The following is a 21983-nucleotide window of genomic DNA, read 5'->3' on the forward strand; positions in this document are numbered from 1 at the left end:
CCGAGAAGGCCCAGAGACCGCGTGGGCGCACGGTTCAGAACCAAGGCCAAGGCTCCATCGGCAACGGGGAGATCGGTGAACCAGTGGAATGATGAGCGATAGCAGGGCCTGGAATTGATAAGCAATGACGGGGTAACGGAGGCTCAACCTTGAGGGTGTGGGAACTCCAGGATCCTTCCCGCGCCCTGGCTAACCGTCTGCACAGGAAGCATCAGCAGGAGCTCGGACCTTGTGTTTCAGGATTTAAGCAACAACCGTCACTACTGCATTGCATTGCATTCCCCCCCCCCCACAGACAAACACACACACACACACACACACACACACACACACCCCCAGCCACCCACACACACACACACACCCCCAGCCACCCACACCCACACCCACCCACCCACACACACACACCCCCACCCACACACCCCCACCCACACACACACACACCCCCACCCACACACACACACACACACACACACCCACACACACAACCATCCAGTTAACATCCACAGACAAGAAGACGAAGGTGCTCACCGGACATTGAAGAGTAAACAGGCAGATAACGCACATTGCCTTGAGTGTGTCCCACTCTCCAACTAAGTATTCAGTTGTGAATACTGTTGAGGTTGGTGGTTCGTCCAGGGGACATGCAGCCAGAGGATTGCCCGTGGTATCATGGGTGGCTGAGCTACGCGTGGATTGCGAGGAAATCTGCTAAACCAGTAGATCTAGGCAGTTCTGTATTTATTGCAGACAGCAGGCAATTTTTTTTTAGCCACGTACACAAACGCAGGTTCTTGCCTCAGAGATAGTAGGAACTGCAGATGCTGGAGAATCTGGGATAACGACATGTAGAGCTGGATGAACACAGCAGGTCAAGCCGCATAAGAGGAGCAGGAAGGCTGACGCTCCGGGCCTGGACCCTGCTGGTTTTTGCCTTCCTGGTGCCAGGCTCCTGGATGCCACTGAGTGGCTGCAGAACATTCTGGAGGAGGCATGGCGAATAGCCCGAGCTCATGATCTAGATGAGTTCCAGTGACACTGTTTGGGAAAAAAAGTTGAGTTTCAGGAAGCAAGAGATTAAAAAACAGATCTTAAAGGTATTAATCTCTTGATTATGCACAATATCACAGCCTATCAAGCATAATAGTAGGAGATTAGAGCAGATGAGTACATGACTGGAGAGATGGTGCAAGTTGAGAGAGCTTTGGATTCCTGGGGCATTGGGACCAATTCTGGGAACTTAATAAACCATGCAGTCTGCACTTCAACAGGTCCAGGATGAAAATCCTTGCAGAGGTTTGCTAGTAAAATTAGTGAATGATCTGAAGAGCAGAGGAAACAGATTAGGAATTCTTTGAAAAGGTTGTCAACGCTTAAGGGTATCTTCATTGATGCAAGCAGTATAGAAAACAAAGCAGATGAGATGAGGACACAGATAACATCACGGCAGTATGATATCACAGCCGTTACAGACAGGGACAGAAATCACACACCATGGTGCTGTCCCTGACTCAGGCCTTTGTCCTTATTTGTGCACAATGTTCCATGGCCCAGAGGAGAGGATTACACTGGTAATCAAACCCCACTTGTTCATTAGCCATCACAAATGTTTGAATGACCAAGATGGTTAATATGACTACTATCTAAAACAAATGAAAGTAACACAACTTGTTGTTTTTGATAAATAATTACATTTTTGTTTATTGACAAACATCATTTAATAAATGGCAAAACAGATTATGAACTGTAACATCGCAAACTTAAATCATATTCCCTTTAAACCCAAATATGTGCACAATAAATCACAAATAGGTCAGACTAGATAGACAGCTCCGCAGAAATATATGCTCAGAGATATAACAGCATGGAAACAGGCCCTTCAGTTTTACTTGTCCATGCTGACCAGTTTTCCTATATAAATCTAGTCCCATTTGCCAGCATTTGGCCCATAAGACTCTCAATCCTTCCTATTCATATACTGATCCAGATTCCTTTTAAATATTGTAATCATACCCAGCCACCACAACTTCCTCTGGGAGCTCATTCCATATACGCACCACCCTCTGCCTGCAAAGGTTGTTCCTTAGGTCCCTTTTATATCTTTTCCCTCTCACCTTAAACCAATGCCTTCTAGTTTTGGAATCCCCCATGCTGGGAAAAAGACCTTGTATATTTATCCTATCCATGCCCCTCATGATTTTATAACCCTCTAAAAGGTAACCCTGAGCCTCCAATACTCCAGGGAAAACAGTCACAGTCTATTCATCCTCAAACCCTCAAAACCCTGGCAATATCCCCGTAAATCTTTTCTGAACCCTTTATAGTTTCGCAACATCCTTCCTATAGGAGGGAAACCGAAATTGCATGCAATATTGCAAAATTAGTAGAAGACCCAGGCAACAAGCAATATATTCTATGGATCAACAGTCCAAACTGCATCGGTAGAAAATGAGGTGACCTCCTTGCATTTCTTTAGGCTTTTACAGAGTCACAGAGATGTACAGTATGGAATCAGACCCTTCAATCCAACTTGTCCATGCTGACCAGATATCCTAAATTGATCTAGTCCCATTTGCCGGCAGTCGGCCCATATCTCTCTAAACCCTTTCTATTCATATAACCATCCAGATGTCTTTTAAATGTTGTAATTTTATAAAGCTCCACTACCTCCTCTGGCAGCTCATTCCAAAAATGCACCACCCTCTGTGTGAAAGGTTGCCCCTTGGGTCCCATTTAAATCTTTTCCCTCTCATCTTAAACCTGTGGCCTCCAGTTTTGGACTTTCGTACCTTGGGGAAAAGACCTGGACTATTCACTCTATCCACGACCTTCATGATCTTATAAACCTCAATAAGGTCACTCCTCAACCTCTGATGCTCCAGGGAAAATAGCCTCTGTTTATTCACCCTCTCCCGGTAACTTGAATGCTCCAATCCTAGCAACATCTTTGTAAATATTTTCTCAAGCCTTTAAACCCTTTCAAGTTTAATAACATCTTTTGTATAGCAAGGAGCATGGAATTGAACGCGATATTCCAAATGTGGCCGACCAATGTCCCGCAAAGCCTGGTGATGAAAAGTTGTGAAGCAATAGAATGCACTCAGGGAGCTAATCAGTTGGATCTAGGTCTTTGTTGAGTAAAAAGTTATTCTTTTCAATGTATTTGAGTTTGTTTTTTTTCATGTACAAAGGATGAAGAAGAAAGTTTTACATATTTGCTTGCTGGAAATCTATGTTCATCTGTCGCTTCTCAGGTCTGTGACAGACTGCAACTTAAAAATCCAACGACTCTTGCTAAGCAGCTTATCAATCCAAAGGCATCTGGTGCTAGTTTGTCTCTCAAAAACTCCACTTTCTCCAAACATTGTGTGTCCTACAAGTGAACATCATACAGTTTCACATTTGACCTTTGAGTTGCTAATAAGAAGCACCAGACACATTCTCTGTAACACAGTAGCATTCAAACTTTCATTTTTCCCAGTTTATATTCCAAAAAAAATTCTTGACATTTCTTGCCTCCACCCTTGAAGAGATGGAACACCGTTTCTAAATGTGTTTCAATACAAAGTAAACGTGACATTTATACATTAAAACACATTATATCCATTCGTCTGGACACATTTTTATGAAGGAACGTTCCAACATAATTACGTTCTCACTACTAGTTCTGTAATTACTTTATTTTTTCCAATAGTTAGGAGCAGCCCTTGAATCAAAAAGCTTCATCAAAATCATTTTGCATTTCAGTTTTTAAATCACTCTACAAAGAGTTGTGGTCTGTGCATATTCGTATTTCCTTATGGTTATGATGGATGTTGTCTTCTTTTCCACAGTGGAGTACTTCACAGTGGAGTTGTAGCCATAGATCTACAGCACAGAAAAAGGCCCTTTGGCCCACTGTGTCTATGCCAGTCAAAAACAACTATCTAACTATTTGAATCCCGTTCTTCTGGTTCAGTTTATTAGAAAAATACATCATTGGCCTCACTATTCGCCAACTTTAGGTACATTTAAGTCGTCATTGGATAAGCATATGGACGTACATGGAATAAGTGTAGGTTAGATGGGCTTGGGATCGGTATGATAGGTCGACACAACATCGAGGGCCGAAGGGCCTGTACTGTGCTGTAATGTTCTATGTTCTATTCTTGATTCATCACCTTGTACCAAGATCACATTCGCCTACAAGTAATTAGCATCAATTGCCATTTTAAAAGTAAGATCAGGGATGACTACCACCAAGTCTTTCATTAGAATTGTCTTCAGCTTCTCAAAAGCTGTTTGGTGCCCATTGTGACCATATTACATTTGCCTGTTTTTACAATAAATCTGTTAGAAGTATAGTTACAGTGCTGAAGTTAGGCATGAATTTCTGAAAAAACCTGCTCATGCCCAGTAATCTCTTAATTGCCTGATTTGTTTTAGAAATGCAGAATTCTGTGAGAGCGTTCACTTTCGCTGTTCGTAGAAACACTTGTCATTGCCCTGCAATGTGTCCAGGTAAGTTACTCTCACTTTTATGAACTCATTCTTGGCATCATTTATTGTTAAACTGCTATCTGTAAGTCTTAAAAAGTAAATAGATATATGTGTCCTTCTCAGGTGTTGTTTAATACATAGTCTAAATATCACAGTTACTTCAGTTAGGCACATTAATTAAAAGTTGATTCATAAATCTTCAGAATGTGGCCAGGGCATTTCGAAACTCAAATAACATAACTCAACAATAACATTCGTGTAACAAAAGCTGCTATTTCATTAGCTCTTTATAAAAGCTGTCTGAAAATCCAAATGTACTATATTTGTCAATTCCCCTTTATCAATTTTATCAGTAAATCATCAAAAACTTCCAACAAGCTTATCAAACCCAATTTCCCATTTGCAAATCTGCTCTGACCAGCCCCAATCAGATCATTATTATCCAAATAGCCATTTATCACGTCATTTATAATGTTATGATCCACTGGGGAAAATGTGCAGTACCCTATTTACCTGTCTCATGGAATCAGGTTAACAACAAACATTGACCAGGTTCTGGTACTTAACGAAATTCCTGTTTATTCCAAATAAATAAGCTATAGGTACAGATAAACAAAACTATGAACTGTCAATTTATAACTCTACGAGTTGAAACTCTAATCCTGTTGTCAATCCCTACTCAAATTCAGACAGACTCAAAAAATAACTGGCTTTCTTCATTTCAGATACTTCTACTGCAGAGTGATAAAGACACAGAACCTGCTGTTCCAACGTTTAGGGGGGCCTCTCCCAGTTAAATCCCTGGCTGCCCAGCTGTCCAGGAGCCAATCGTCTAGCATTTTGTATCTGCAATTGGTCACAATTGCACAAACCTGTTGTTGGTTGAATGCCACTTCAGGCACTCCAGCCATGCCATCTTATCTCACTGTTTGCAAAGCAACAGTGTAAAAATAACTCACAATGTGTTCCAGTAACTTGTTTTCAAAGGGCAGCAATTCCTTCCACAATACTTGGTTTTAAAAACAATGCTTTTCTATTTTAGTCCAGAATCTTTAAAATGACGAAAAATAAAAAGCGCTGTCTTTACATGCTTCCACCTAAACAAGAGAGGAAACACTATTTCAAAAATACTTTTGAGTGTATGAAACGCAAAATATAAGCCTCAAATCCATGCAAATTCTTTTCCACATATACAACGTTATATAGTCTTTCAGCATTCCTTATATTCTTGATCTACAATTTTCCACTGGGAACACTGCATCTGCAATCACAATTTCTTTTGCTGTAATAATTTTTATATTAAATGTTTTAAAAAACAGACTTCATATGAATAGGCTTGCATTTAGAATTTTAAACGAATACCAAATGGGATTATGGCCAGTGCATATTAATGTTTCTTTGTTACCATGTCAGACATAGACTTTTAAAAGTATTGAAGAGTCAATAATAACTCCAGCCTCTCTTTTTTTTAAACTGTAGAGTACTTCATCTGATATTGGTTTTCTTCGAAAAATATCCACTGATTTCTTTATTCATGCCTTATCGCCTTGTAACAAGATTGCTGCTGTCCTCAAATTAATGGTCAAAGAAAGAGTAGGGCCGATCAGGGATAGCATAGGGAACTTGTGTGTGGAGCCTGAGGAGGTAGGGGAAGCCCTAAATGAGTTTTTTGCTTCTGTCTTTACGAAAGAAACCAACTTTGTAGTGAATGAAACCTTTGAAGAGCAGGTGTGCATGCTGGAATGGATAGAGATAGACGAAGCTGATGTGCTGAAAATTTTGTCAAACATTAAGATTGACAAGTCGCCAGGCCCGGATCAGATTTGTCCTCGGCTGCTTTGGGAAGCGAGAAATGCAATTGCTTCGCCACTTGCGAAGACCTTTGCATCCTCGCTCTCCACTGGAGTCGTACCTGAGGACTGGAGAGAGGAAAATGTAATTCCTCTCTTCAAGAAAGGAAATAGGGAAATCCCCGGCAATTATAGACCGGTAAGTCTCATGTCTGTCGTCTGCAAGGTGTTAGAAAGGATTCTGAGGGATAAGATTTATGACCATCTGGAAGAGCATGGCTTGATCAAATACAGTCAACACGGCTTTGTGAGGGGTAGGTCATGCCTTACAAACCTTATCGAGTTTTTTGAGGATGTGACTAGAAAGGTTGATGAGGGTCGAGCTGTGGATGTGGTGTATATGGACTTCAGTAAGGCATTTGATAAGGTTCCCCATGGTAGGCTCATTCAGAAGGTCAGGAGGAATGGGATACAGGGGAACTTAGCTGCTTGGATACAGAATTGGCTGGCCAACAGAAGACAGCGAGTGGTAGTAGAAGGAAAATATTCTGCCTGGAAGTCAGTGGTGAGTGGAGTTCCACAGGGCTCTGTCCTTGGGCCTCTACTGTTTGTAATTTTTATTAATGACTTGGACGAGGGAATTGAAGGATGGGTCAGCAAGTTTGCAGACGACACAAAGGTTGGAGGTGTCGTTGACAGTGTAGAGGGCTGTTGTAGGCTGCAGCGGGACATTGACAGGATGCAGAGATGGGCTGAGAGGTGGCAGATGGAGTTCAACCTGGATAAATGCGAGGTGATGCATTTTGGAAGGTTGAATTTGAAAGCTGAGTACAGGATTAAGGATAGGATTCTTGGCAGCGTGGAGGAACAGAGGGATCTTGGTGTGCAGATACATAGATCCCTTAAAATGGCCACCCAAGTGGACAGGGTTGTTAAGAAAGCATATGGTGTTTTGGCTTTCATTAACAGGGGGATTGAGTTTAAGAGTCGTGAGATCTTGTTGCAGCTCTATAAAACTTTGGTTAGACCGCACTTGGAATACTGCGTCCAGTTCTGGTCGCCCTATTATAGGCAAGATGTGGATGCTTTGGAGAGGGTTCAGAGGAGGTTTACCAGGATGCTGCCTGGACTGGAGGGCTTATCTTATGAAGAGAGGTTGACTGAGCTCGGTCTCTTTTCATTGGAGAAAAGGAGGAGGAGAGGGGACCTAATTGAGGTATACAAGATAATGAGAGGCATAGATAGAGTTGAGATAGAGACTATTTCCCAGGGCAGAAATGGCTAGCACGAGGGGTCATAGTTTTAGGCTGGTTGGTGGAAAGTATCGAGGGGATGTCAGAGGCAGGTTCTTTACGCAGAGAGTTGTGAGAGCATGGAATGCGTTGCCAGCAGCAGTTGTGGAAGCAAGGTCATTGGGGTCATTTAAGAGACTGCTGGACATGTATATGGTCACAGAAATTTGAGGGTGCATACATGAGGATCAATGGTCGGCACAACATTGTGGGCTGAAGGGCCTGTTCTGTGCTGTACTGTTCTATGTTCTATGTTCTATGTTCTATGTTCACTCGTGTCAATCACCATTTTGAAGAGTCTGGAAAAAATTAGGTTTGTTTCTAAAGATTGCCTTCGCTTTTTCAAAGGCTGTCTAGTATTAACATAGAACATAGAACAGTACAGCACAGCACAGAACAGGCCCTTCAGCCCACTATGTTGTGCCGACCATTGATCCTCATGTATGCACCCTCAAATTTCTGTGACCATATGCATGTCCAGCAGTCTCTTAAATGCCCCCAATGACCTTGCTTCCACAACTACTGCTGGCAACGCATTCCATGCTCTCACAACTCTCTGTGTAAAGAACCCGCCTCTGACATCCCCTCTATACTTTCCTCTAACCAGCTTAAAACTATGACCCCTCGTGTTAGCCATTTCAGCCCTGGGAAATAGTCTCTGGCTATCAACTCTATCTATGCCTGTCATTATCTTGTATACCTCAATTAGGTCCCCTCTCCTCCTCCTTTTCCTTTTCTGGTGATCATTCCACTTCCTCTTGTTCCTTTTGCATTTAATTTGAAATTACACACAAATTTGCAATAAAGCCTATGCATTCCTAAAATTCTCATTATTTCTGTTTTACATCTAGGACTGAACATCACTGGTGAACTCCAGCTACTTTGTCTAGGCGATTCTGTAGAATCTTAGAATCCCTACAGTGTGGAAACAGGCCCTGTGGCCCAACACTGACACAAAGAGCATCCCACCCAGACCTATCCCCCTAATCTACATATCTGAACACTATGGGCAATTTAGCATGGCCAATCCATTTAACCTGCACATCTTTGGACTGTGGGAGGAAACTGGAGAACCCAGAGGAAACCCACACAGACATGAGGAAAATGTGCAAATTCCATACAGACGGTATGTAGGGTGAAATCGAATCCAGGCCCCTGGTGATGTGAGGCAGCAATGCTAACCACTGACCCACCGTGCCACCCCACATTATAGATTGTACTGAATCTGGTCTTGTTTTTCTGGGCTCAGCCAATAAGGATGTTGTTTTATTGGTCCTGACTCTCCTATCTCCACATATGCTAGTTAATGTAATGCATCCAGGTATATCTATAGATTACCTTAAAATATTCTAAGTAATCTTTCAGGATGCCCTCCTGCACCCTCACTGACCTTTCTCTAAATATGTGCCCGACTGCTCCAGTATTTCTGTGTGGCTTGTCACGTTATGGGAGATTTGCATTGAGAACTGCGTAATTCTCCGACCTCACTAACATTGACTGTCAACCTCCACTACTGTTACCGCCTGATACATTTGATCCACCTTATCCTTTTCCTGGCGATGATACCATTTCAACATACTTAAATGATGTAACTGATTCTTCTTCCTACAATCAGGAGTTTTTATCAGAAAAGTCAGGTTACCAACCTTTCTATTTACCTTCTATGGCCCACCGAATTTCAGTTTCAGATGTTCACCTTGCAAGGCCAACAATACAAACAAAAACAGAAATTGCTGGAAAATCTCAGTAGGTCTGGCAGCGGCTGTGAAGAGAAATCAGAGTTAACGTTTTGGGTCTAGTCACTCTCCTTAAGAACTGATGGCAGCTAGGAAAAGGATGGCTTTTATATGAAGGTGGAATGGAGAAATGCGGGGTCAGGGGAGAGAAAATACTAGGTGGAGATAAAACCCAAAGAGAGAGAAAAACAGCTGGACAGACAAAAAAGTGGTTAAATGTCAGTCTGGGGGAATGAATAGCTGCTAATGGGGGCTATTAGTAGTTGACAATGTATCGCGTGTGGGAGCAGTCCATTTGATGTCAAGGCCTGGTGTGTGAGGGTGGGGTAAGCATGGGAAAAGGTGTTCAAGACCTAAATTGTTGAACTTGATATAAAGTACAAAAGGATGCACGGTCCCCAAATGGAAGATGAGGACCTGTTCTTCCAGCTTCATTGGAGCACTGCAGCAAGCCTGAGACAGAGGCGTTGAAGTTGTTGACTTGCTCGCTGAGCTGGCTTGTTCTCGTTCAGACGTTTCGCCACCATGCTCGGTGACATCATCAGTTAAGTCTGTACGGAAATGACACAATTCACCATAACGGACCAAGCAGTATAAATTCCAAGTGGAGTAGAAGAACATTGCTTCATCGGAGACTCCACTGATGACATCACCTAGCATGGTGATGAAATGCCTGAACGAGAACAAGCCAGCTTGGCGAGCAAGTCAACAATCCCACCCACAACCTGAGCTACAGATCTTTGCCAAAACTTTGAACAGAGATGTTGGCCAAAGAATACGGTAATGTATTGAAGTGGTAAGCAACTGGAAGCTCAAGGTCTTTTTTTTCAGACAGAAGCCTACAGCCTCACGGCACCTCTCCTGCAGTCACATAAGGTATAACGCATGCCTGCTTACTTCTCCCTCTTCACTATCCGAGGACCCAAACATACCTTGCAGGTTAACCAGTATTTTATTTGCACTTCACACAATCTTGGCTACTATATTTGCTGCTCACAATGTGGTCTCCTCTACATTGGGGAAACAAAGTGCAGACTGAGTGACCACTTTGCAGAACATTTATGCTCTCTCTGCATAAAAAAACTACAATTTAATCAGTTTTCTTTCTGAGTTCCCTTTCTGGACTCATGAAATCCATATTGTCTCTGGTATTAATGATCTGGAGGAATGTATAGGTGGTCTGATTAGCAAGCTTGTAGATGACACTAAGATTGTTGGAGTAGCAGATAGTGAAGGGGATGTTGGAGAATGCAGCAGAATATAGGTAGATTGGAGAGTTGGAAGGAAAAATGGCAGATGGAGGTCAGTCTGGGCAAATGCACGGTGATGCATTTTAGAAGATCCAATTCAAGAGCGAACTATATAGTACATGGAAAAGCCCTGGGGAAAATTGATGCAGAGAGATCTAGATGTACAGGTCCATTGTACCCAGAAGGTGGTAACACAGGTCGATGGTCAAGAAGGCATACGCTTGCTTACATTCATCGGACGGGGTATCGAGTACAAGAGTTGGCAGGTATTGTGACAGTTGCATTGGACTTTGGTTCGACCACATTTGGAATACTGTGTACAGTTCTGGTCGCCATGTTACTAAAAGGATGTGGATGCTTTGAAGGAGGTGCAGAGTAGGTTCACCAGGATGTTGCCTGGTATGGAGGGTTCTAGCTATGAAGAGTGGTTGAGTAGATTAGGATTATTTATATTAGAAAGACGAATGTTGAGGGGGGACCTGATTGAGGTCTACAAAATCATGAGAGGTATAGACAGGGTAGATAGCAAGAAACATTTTCCCAGAATGGGGGACTCAGTTACTAGGGATCATGATTTCAGGGTGAGAGGGGAAAAGTTTAAGGGAGATATGTGTGGAAAGTTCTTTACGCAGAGGGTAGTGGGTGCCTGGAACACGTTGCCAGTGGAGGTGGTAGAGGCAGGCACGATAGCATCATTTAAGGTGTATCTAGAGAGATAGATGAATGGGCAGGGTGCAGAGGGATATTGATCCTTGGAAAATAGGCAACAGGTTTAGATAGAGGCTCTGGATCGGCGCAGGATTAGAAGGCTGAAGGGCCTGTTCCTGTTCTGTAACTTTCTTTGTTCTTTGTTCATTGCTTCCCTTGCAACTTCTAGCATTTTGTATGAATGTGACCCTCTTTGTTATAATGGAAACACTTTGGTTATTGATTCTCACCCACACCATCAGTACTTTGCTTTTTGATGTTAGGGCACACTGGTTATCCATCCCTTATCTTAGCTATTTGCCTTCTTTTCACTCTTTCACTTTCTATTCCTTTTGAATTTATGAAAGTGATTGAATAAAGGTTTTGGTTTATGGATCTGCTCCTAACCATCATCCATTATTGTTGATTGATTTTGATTTGATTTGATTTATTGTTGTAACATGTACTGAGATACAGTGAAAAGTATTGTTTTGCTCGCTAACTGGACAAATCATACCTTACATCAGGATAATATAACAGGATGCAGAATATAGTGTGACAGCTACAGAGAAGTTGCAGAGAAAGATCAAATCTAATATATGAGAAGTCAGTTCATAAATCTTATAAAAGCAAGGAAGAAGCTGTTCTTGAATCACCTATACTCTTCTCTCCACCTATCTTCTTTTCTCTCCATCTTCGGTCCGCCTCCCCCTCTCTCCCTATTTATTCCAGAACCCTCACCCCATCCCCCTCTCTGATGAAGGGTCTAGGCCCGAAACGTCAGCTTTTGTGCTCCTGAGATGCTGCTGGGCCTGCTGTGTTCATCCAGCCTCACATTTCGTTATCTTGAATCTGATTGTATGTGTTTTCAAACTTCTGTATCTTCTGACTGATGGAAGAGGGTGGAAGAGAGTATAACCAGAGTGCGAGGGGCCGTTGATTATGTTGGCCGCTTCTCAAGGCAGCAGAAAGCGTAGATGGAGTCAGTGGAAGGAAGGCTGGTTTTTATAATGGACTCTGCTGTGTTCACAATTCTGTAACCTCTTGCAGTCTTGGGCAGAGCAGTTGCCATTCCAAACTGAGATCCGTCCAGATAGGATGCTTTCTATAGTACATCTACAAAAATTGGTGAGAGTCACTGTGGACATGCTGAATTTCCTTTGCCTTCTGAGGAGCTAGAGGCGTTGGAGTGATTTTTCAACATGGGTGGACTAGGATGGATTGTTGGTGGATATTTATTCCTAGCAACTTGAAGTCTCAACTACCCCCACCTCATCATCATTGATATAGACAGGGACATGTCCTCTACTCCGCTTCCTGATGTTGATGGCCAGCTCCTTTGTTTTGTTGATTGAGGGAGAGATTGTTGTCTTTACACCATATCACTAGGTGTCGCTTTCCTGTATTCTGTCTTGTTATTTGAGATCCAACCCATTAAGGTGGTATCATCAGCCTGCCCCAAACTCCCCTAAGATAATCATCTCTGAGAACTACATCCATGTTCAATTGCTCGTATCTACCTATCAAAATTTCAATGTTTAACCCTTTCAAATTCATGGTGTATTTTCTTAGATTGGTTCCTTAAGTTCCAAAACCTTTATCTATATGCCTCAGGCGCTAGCTCAGAAGCAACTATCTCATAATTTTAGTATCATAAAAGCCACTTTTGACAGTGTAGCGTAAATTTCTTGTGCTTTCTCTATCAACCTACTCTGCATGAGTACTGTCCAGTTTTCCTTTGACTAGTTCATTTGACTTGATATTTTCTAAAAAGGGCATAAAAAATGCCTCCATGCCCTCCTCAAATTTTAGTAAGGTCTGTACAAACCTAAATATTTCCTGACTAGACTTCAGATTATTTCTCAGATTCTCCCCATCAGCATTTGATGTCTCGTTTGTCATCTGTAGTATTTTAAATTTAAGTTCCTTCTTGTTCTTTTCCTTTTTGACCTGCAATTCTAATTCTATTTTTTTTTCATTTTCCTTTGTCTTTTTATTCCCACTGGAATTCTACCTTGAGCATTTTTTATTTCAACTTGATTTAGTTTTTCCTCATGTATAAGCTTCTTTAACTGTAGCAAAATTCTACCCGATTCAAATGTTTCATGTCCCAGAGTACTTGGTCTTTCTTATATGTCCACTGAACCCAAATGCTGTGATGGAACTTAAATTATGTCCGCGTAGTGGTGTTAACAGGTATCTTCTTTGCGAGCACTATTACCTGGGCCATTTTGGTTTCACTTAAGTCTGTTAGGGAGAACTCTGCCATCTGTAGGAAGTTTGTTGCAATTTCCAGTGCTGCTTTTTATTTACAGTGCAGAACCTGGTGCTTTCTTTATGAGTATCACTTACTAATACCACATTCAAATCCTCATTGCTTTTGTTTCAATATAATCTGACAAAAGCCCCCTATCTCTTCTTCAATCACTTGGGAAAGTGAACTGATTCATGAGCCCTGGTACTCCCAGGGAGGTGTAAAAGCTAATTGTTTAATGAAAGTATTTAAAGACCCTGATTTACCTGTCTGATAAAATCATGTTAACAGGAGACACTGACTGGACTACTGTATTCAGTGCTAGTGTTTTCAAGGTTCATAAAAAGATTAACATTTGGCTAACATGAATGTTGCAAACAGTCAGAATCAAGTGATTTTATAATGGGGAATAAAGAAAAGGCAGAGAAGCCAATGGATTACTTTGTGTCTGTTTTAACTGAAGAAAGTACAAAAAGTCTGTCAGAATTAGAAATTGTCAGACAGAACTGTTTATTATAAGTAAATGAGATCTAGCCACAGGTAAAAAGAACAGTGAACTGTCAAAAGTGTAACTCTACTAGTTGAAACTGTAGTTTCCTTTCAAACTGCCACGTGCACACATAGACACAGATAAACAAAAAAGAAGTTGGTGTTATACATAGAGAGAAAAAGCTGCAAAACAGGTCAATAGCAGCAGTTTGCAGCCTTCAATATGATGTTCCGTTTGCTTCTCAAAATTTCAGTTCTTCAGTGCCCTTTCATCAGGTTCTTTAGCTTCTTTGTAGAAGGCACAAGGTGATTGTTCTACTAATTACAAAGTTTCAGTAATTGGTTAAAAGCAATAGCTTATGGCAGCTGATGGGAGAAAAGAACTGTCTTTCTTCATGTTTTAAAAACATTGTTGCAGACAGATAGAGACACAGAATCTGCCATCCCAGAAGTCAGAAGGCTTTCCAAATTTTCTGTAACACCACACCCACCCCTTGACTGTTTATCTGCCAGAAGACAATCTGAAAGCTGTCATCAGGCTGATAATCTTCGATGTCCATAACTAGTCACAGTTTCACAAACCAATCAGCTACCTGTTGCTGGCCGGATCTCACTTTTGCGTACTTCCTGGTACCGTACCAGCTTATCTCTCCTCTCCCACTGCTTGCAAAGCAACAGTACAAACACAACTCACAATGAGTTCCAATAACATTTTTCCAAAAGTACAAAAATTCCTCCCATAGTCCTTAGATTTATAAATGGTCCTTTACCATTTTAGTGTAGAAGAAAGAAGGTTCTGAGTGAGCTGATAGTCTTAAAAGCACTTAAATCTCCAGGGCTGGATGAAATTTAATAGATGTAGCATTTTCCCACCTACTATAAGGCTAACAGTCTACAGTTCCTTGTTTTCTCTTTTGTCCCCTTCTTAAATAATGGGGTGAAATTTGCTACATTCTGGTCCACAGGAATCATTCCAGAATCTGTAGCATTTTGGGAAATGATTAGCAATGCATCCACTTTCTCTGTAGTCACCTTCTTCAGTACTCTGGGATATTGAATATCAGGTTCCAATTACCTCCCAGCCCCAATAATTTCTTTAATAATTTCTTCCTTCTAATACTAATTTCCTTGAACAACTCATTTTATCTAGTCTCTTGAATTTCTAATTCTGGGAGTTTTTTTGTACCTTCCTCAGTAAAAACAGACACAAGTAATCATTTAGCTTTTCTGTAATTTCTTTATTCCTTGTTATGAGGACGGGTGATTCTACTTGTAATGGAACCACATTTGTGTCGGTAAATGTTTCCTATTTAAATGTAACTGTAGAAACATTCACAGTCTGCTTCTATTTTTCTGATTGCATGCATTCATATTCTACCTCTCTTCCTTTATCTGTTTCTTGATTCCCCTTTCTTGTAGTCTAAAAGCCTCCCAATTCTTAAGTTTACTACTATTTCTGGCATATTTGTAAATCTTTTAACCTTTTACAAGCAGTTGACTTCCTTTGTTAGCTATGGTTGATTGACTTTTTTTGAGTTTTTCTGGTTGAAGAAATATACAGTTTCTGTAATTTGTATGATATTTCTTTAAAGTCTATCCATGGCCTATGTACAATCAACCCTTGTAATGAATTTTCCAAATCCACCTCAATCAATTTGTGCTTCACACCTTCATAACTTCCCTTATTCAGATATAATATCCTTGCTTCAGAATGAACCCCCTCACTTGTGAATGTAATAGCAAATTCTATCATATCCCTAAAGGTTCCAACAAGATTATTAATTAATTTTATTTCATCACATAATTCTGGATCTGAAACAGCATGTCCTCCATTTGGCTCCTCAACACAATGCTGTAAAAAGTAATCTCTAATATATTCCAGAAACTCATTCTCCACAACTGCAGTGCTCAGTTGGTTTACCCAATATAGATGCAGATTGAAGTCACCCACAATTACTGCATTGCCACTGCTGCAAACCTCTGTCATCTCCTAACTTTTGTCATGTCCCACACTACCATTACTGTTTGGTGCTATAAATAACTCCAACCAATGTTTGCTTTCCATTGCTATTTCTTACTTCTACTCAAAAGATTCCATACACTGTTCTTCTCATTTGACATCTTCCTTATGTAATGATCCCGTCTTCTTTTATCAGCACAATTTCACTGTTTTTCCTTCTTGTCTGTACTTCTTAAATGTTGAATATCCTTAAATATTCACTTCCTAGTCTTGATCACCATGCAAGTATGTTTCTGTAATGGCAATTAGATGATACCCATTTACCTCTAACTGTGCCTTTAGATCATCTATCTTGTTCTGAATGCTGCTTGTATCCAAGTAGAGTCCCCTTAATATTGTCTTTTTTGACACCATTCAGCATTCGAAACATACTTGATGCTTGGCTTTGCTTCTCCTGTCTTCTTGACTCACTTGCAGTTTTTCTATATTCTGTTACCACTTCCTTTCCATTTGAACACCTCAGGTTCCCAGCCACCTGACAAGCTGAACCCATTCCAACAGCATTGGAAATCAATGCAGCAACATGCCAATTTTCATTTACAAAGCCTTTGTATAGCAAAACCCTGCAACTTAAGACATTGCTTCTAATTGCTAACATTTTTAGAATTCTTCTACGAGAGTAATTTCTCTGAGGACTTCAGACATGATATTTACTCCCCCGGTCAAAATTATTTTGCTTTACACTTTCAAATTCAATGTAGATTCAGATTTTTTTCTTAAGTTTTGAATCTTTCACTGTTATACTTCAGGAACGAATTTGTACCCACTCAGGATAGACTTTTTAAATAGTGTTATAATCCATAGCAATGTCCTCTGATAGTGGCACATAAATCTCATAAGCTGTACCTATCAACTTGCCCCTCATAGGGAGAGTCCAATTTTCCTTTGACCATTCACCATTCCTGACTTGTAAATACTTTTCCATTCCTTCACTGTTGCTGGGTCAGAATCTTAGAATTCCCACTCTAATGGCATTTTGGGTCTACCTACAGCACATGGAATACAGTGGTTCAAGAAGGCAGCTCACTACCGTCTTCTCAAGGGCATCTATGAATGGGCAATAAATACTGGCCTAGCCAGTGAAGTCCATGTCCCACGAGTGAAGGTTATGGAGAGTGTGCGTTTGAAGTCACAAGTGGTTTTGATGGATAAATAGGGAGAAAATGTCAAAGCCCAGGTCTAAGATTGAGTTACAGAGACCTGTCTTCTGGAATGCACCGTGCAAAGGTTTGGTGGAAAATCAAGAGGTAGTGTTGTTTTGAAAGGGAATTGAATTAATATTTGAAAAGGAGAAATTTGTATTTGAAATAAAAACAGGAAATGCAGGGAATACTCAGCATCTGTGAGGAGAGCAACACTAAATATTTTAGGTCGATGATGACAATTATTACAGGTTCCATTCTTCACTGAAGAAATATTCATTGAAAAGATTCTCTTGTACAAATATCCTTGCTTCCCGTAGTGTCATGTGTTCCTAGTCTATATTAAAGTCTCGTAATAGTGCTACTTTACCTTTTCTATATACCTTTGAGATCATTCACATCCATTTAGTGATTCAGTCATTAATTCTCCAGGTTCATTCGCTGGCACCCATATTGTGCCCCTCAATCATTGACACTCATTCTGTGACCTTGGATCATTGACACCCGTACGATGACCCTCAATCATTAACAACAATCCTCAGTCATTGACAGTCTTAACTGTTGTGACCCTCAAACATTAACACCCATTCTGTGATCCTCAGTCATTGACACCCATACTGTGAAAGTAGTAACTGATCCAGTTAACTTTTAAAGGACTCACAGAAATTTTGTTGACGGTGGCCATAGATATCTTGAAGCATGTGAAGGATGTTTAGCCATTGAGGTAAATCTATGCCTGATCTATTCAACCTCCTTCATCCAACGTTTTGGGAAAATAGTATAAGAGGCCGAGGTAACTTGTTTATTAGCTCCTGGTTTCAGTTTAATTGGTAGTTGAGGAACATTGTGAATTTCTGCTTCCATATCACAAGACTACAGCCTGAAGATTGTTTTCCATCTTTACAAAACTGTGACACAAGTAAGTGTGATATTAAGAGTGTGGTGGTTGCACACAAGAGACAAGACTTCATATGCATGAATGCACACACACATGCAGATGTCTATAACATCGGTCTGTTGAGCTTGGTGTCATACCTGCTTTCAATGTCATGATGTTCAAACAGAGCATTATTCTGTTGATTCACAGTAATGATTAGAAATAATTTTTTTCTGTACGTGGTATTCTGTAATGCTTAATTAGTGATTTTTTTCATTCGTATGTATAGCTTCCTTCCAATTAAAACAAAGAATTGCAGATGCTGGACATCTTAAACAAAAATACAAAATGCTGGCAAAACTCAACAGGTCTGGCAGCATCTGTGGGGAGAAGACAGAGTTAACATTTTGGGTGGCACTGTCTGACAGTGCCCCTCAAAGTGCCACAAACCTTGGGCGACTGTCTTTGTGGAATTTGCACATTCTCCCTGTGTCTGCAAGGGCTACCCCTGGGTGCTAGGGTTCTTCCGACAAAGATATGCACGTTAGATGGGTTGGCTATGCTAAATTACCCATAGTGTCCAGGGATGTGCAGGAAAGGTGGATTAACCATGGAAACGCATGTTTACAGGAATAGGGTAAGGGGAGGGGTGGGATACTGTTCAGAGGGGTTGGTGTGGACTAAATGGGTTGAATGGCCTGCTTCCATACTGTAGGTATTCCATGAGTGGTGACTCTTCCTCAGAGCTAATAGCAGCTAGGAGGAAGTGGTATTTAAGCTGAAGATGAGGGTGGTGGGAGTTGGAGGTGAGCAGGTAAATTATGCTATTTCCAATTTTATTATATAATTCTCTTTCATATACCTTCTAGCTATGTATTTAATTTTTATCCTGTGCACTTTTCAAGGCTTGGAGGTTGTTGAAAGATGCACCAAGCATATGGTGGGTATGTTGATCAATTCTTGGGATGATTGTGTAAATTAGTAGCATTAAATGTTTGCCTTTGGCTGTGATAAATATTGCAATGAGAGCTCTGGGCTATGGTGGGACAAAAGATAGGTCTGTAGGAGACATATGTGCATAGAAGGCACACTGTATTTAAAAAAAGCTGTGGTTTTAAGCTAAATTTTTGAAATAATTGTTGAGTCCAACAAAGTTGTGTAAGGAAAAATTGGGTCAACTGGGCCTGTGTTCACTGGATAACAAAGTGTAGAGCTGGATGAACACAGCAGGCCAAGCAGCATCTTAGGACCTCAAGTTGAGAAGAAATGAGAGGGAATCTCATTGACGTCTACAGAATTCTGACAGACCTGGACAGAATTCATGCAGGAATGATGCCTCCTCTCTCTGGGTGTTTAGAACAAAGGGTCACTGTCTTAAGATATTGGTTAGACTACTTAGAACTCAGGTGAAGAGAAATTCCTGCACTCAGAGGAAGTCCCTACCAAATAAGGCTATGAAGGCTAAATCATTGAATATATTTCAGAAAGGAACAGAAACATAGGTTTGTAGACACTAGAGGTTATCGGATGTATGGGGAGAGACTGGGAGTATAGTAATGTAATCATATTGAAAGGTAGAGCTAGTTAAGTGGGATAAATGCTCCAATTTACTATGTTCCATGCTCTTGATCCTATTTTAATTATTGGAAATATCACAGAATCTGTGCTGGAGTGTTTGCTTTAAGTGTTTCTCCCCAGCATAATGCAATACTTCTTTGCAAAACTTTGATCTCACGAAATATGATGAACCCAATTTAAGTGTTAACAACATTAACATAATTGACCTAGATTTTGATGTCAAAATAACAGCCAGTTTAATGATGCTCACTGTCTCAAATATGTGAATCATGTATCAACCAACAGAAAGAGAGAGCTTATGATTTGTGAATCGCAAGTTGCATTGCTCCATTGATAACCTCATGAAAACAGCTTGCAGTTGTAACTTCAGTTCAGACTTCAGGCAGAGTAATGGATGACTATTGGAGAAAAGACTGTCCACAACAGCCGTGCTTCTGGCACCATGTCACTTGTAGTGTCCATATGTTGTCACTGATTAGCTGTCATGACTCCCAGTACTGCGTACTGGTTGCCACCATGACACACTTTGTGCTTTTCTGTATGTTTGTCCACATAACATGTACCGCACTGTTTTGGTGCGACAGTTACTTTGAAGATTTTAACAACATGAACTAACACACACGGTCTGGATTCTGTCCTTTCTGATATTACCGAATAATGCATACACATAACTGACTGAAAACACTACATTGACTGTATTATATCTAGATGGTGTCTGCAGGCAAAGCAGGTACTTTTATATGTCATGTAACTGTCTTAAAGGTTTGGGTCCGTTTGGTTTGGAATCAATGGTATGATGCAACACCTCTTCCTTCCCCACCCCAGCCAAAACACTCCAAAAAACCAAATTCACTGTGGCCAGCAGTAGTCAGTCAGGAAGACAAAATATCATTCCGCACCTTTGAAGGAAACCTATCAATGTATTTTGCAGAATATTTTCTCTATTTAGGATGCAAGAGAGCTAGATGAGCCATGTTCTATTCTCCTTGCAACACACACTGTTCCTGCAACAGGACGTTCCATTGAGAGTCGCACCTTTCTAAACAAACTTCTGTCTTTTTTATGAAGACCCTTGTTGTTTCCAGATAGATTAATCAGTATAATCCGTAAAGTATATTGCCTAAATAGCTTGTAGGTTCTGTGGGTAAAAACTTCCATTTTCTTTTACTGTCTCACATGCTTGTTGAAGATATGACATGACAGCCAGCCTGACTTTCCAGCGCACGGCCCATCCTATTTTCTACCACTCATGCGGTTTAGGAAGCACCAAGACCTTCTCAGAAGTCTGAAGTGCCCACCTTCACAACCATTCCCTTCAGGACAGGAACATTCTGGGTTATGTAACTATGTGTTCATGTAATTACTCACTTGCCTTTCTTTTACTCCTCCACTTTATGTAGCTTCATGGTGCAGTGTACGGGAATGGCATCTATCTTAGCCCATTGTCAAGTATTTCTTTTGGTTACTCAGGCAAGTATATTTTATCTTTATCATCATTTAACGTTTTGAAGGTTAACTACAATTGCCATCACTTTATACAAGTGCCAGGACCTTTTCAAAAAGGCCCTCAAATCTTTTATTCACTAGTTTTTCTTCAAGATTTTTTCATAACAAGTTACGTTAAATCTTGTAGACGTGTGAGGGACTGCGACAGCAGCAATCTGAGTGGCCACTGAAGGCAGCAGTTTAGAGAATGCAGCCTGAGCCTCCTAGAAATTTCAATGATTATATGTTAAGGGGCCTGATTTAAAGATAGATGTGGTACATAGAACATAGAACATAGAACAGTACAGCACAGAACAGGTCCTTCAGCCCACAATGGTGTGCCGACCATTGATCCTCATGTATGCACCCTCAAATTTCTGTGACCATATACATGTCCAGCAGTCTCTTAAATGACCCCAATGACCTTGCTTCCACAACTGCTGCTGGCAACGCATTCCATGCTCTCACAACTCTCTGCGTAAAGAACCTGCCTCTGACATCCCCTCTATACTTCACACCAACCAGCTTAAAACTATGACCCCTCGTGCTAGCCATTTCTGCCCTGGGAAATAGTCTCTGGCTATCAACTCTATCTATGCCTCTCATTATCTTGTATACCTCAATTAGGTCCCCTCTCCTCCTCCTTTTCTCCAATGAAAAGAGACCGAGCTCAGTCAACCTCTCTTCATAAGATAAGCCCTCCAGTCCAGGCAGCATCCTGGTAAACCTCCTCTGAACCCTCTCCAAAGCATCCACATCTTTCCTATAATAGGGCGCCCAGAACTGGATGCAGTATTCCAAGTGCGGTCTAACCAAAGTTTTATAGAGCTGCAACAAGATCTCACGACTCTTAAACTCAATCCCCCTGTTAATGAAAGCCAAAACACCATATGCTTTCTTAACAACC

General features: G+C 40.9%; 1 long non-coding RNA gene across 1 annotated transcript; it reads left to right on the forward strand.

The window, feature by feature from the left end:
• Positions 1-484: 484 nt before the first annotated feature.
• Positions 485-21051, forward strand: LOC132210120 (uncharacterized). Its single transcript, XR_009446312.1, has 3 exons — positions 485-1094; positions 4423-4497; positions 20992-21051. It is a non-coding gene; the product is annotated as an uncharacterized LOC132210120 (long non-coding RNA).
• Positions 21052-21983: the final 932 nt, after the last annotated feature.

The sequence above is a fragment of the Stegostoma tigrinum genome, chromosome 11 (genome assembly GCF_030684315.1).
Source record: "Stegostoma tigrinum isolate sSteTig4 chromosome 11, sSteTig4.hap1, whole genome shotgun sequence".
NCBI lineage: Eukaryota > Metazoa > Chordata > Chondrichthyes > Orectolobiformes > Stegostomatidae > Stegostoma > Stegostoma tigrinum.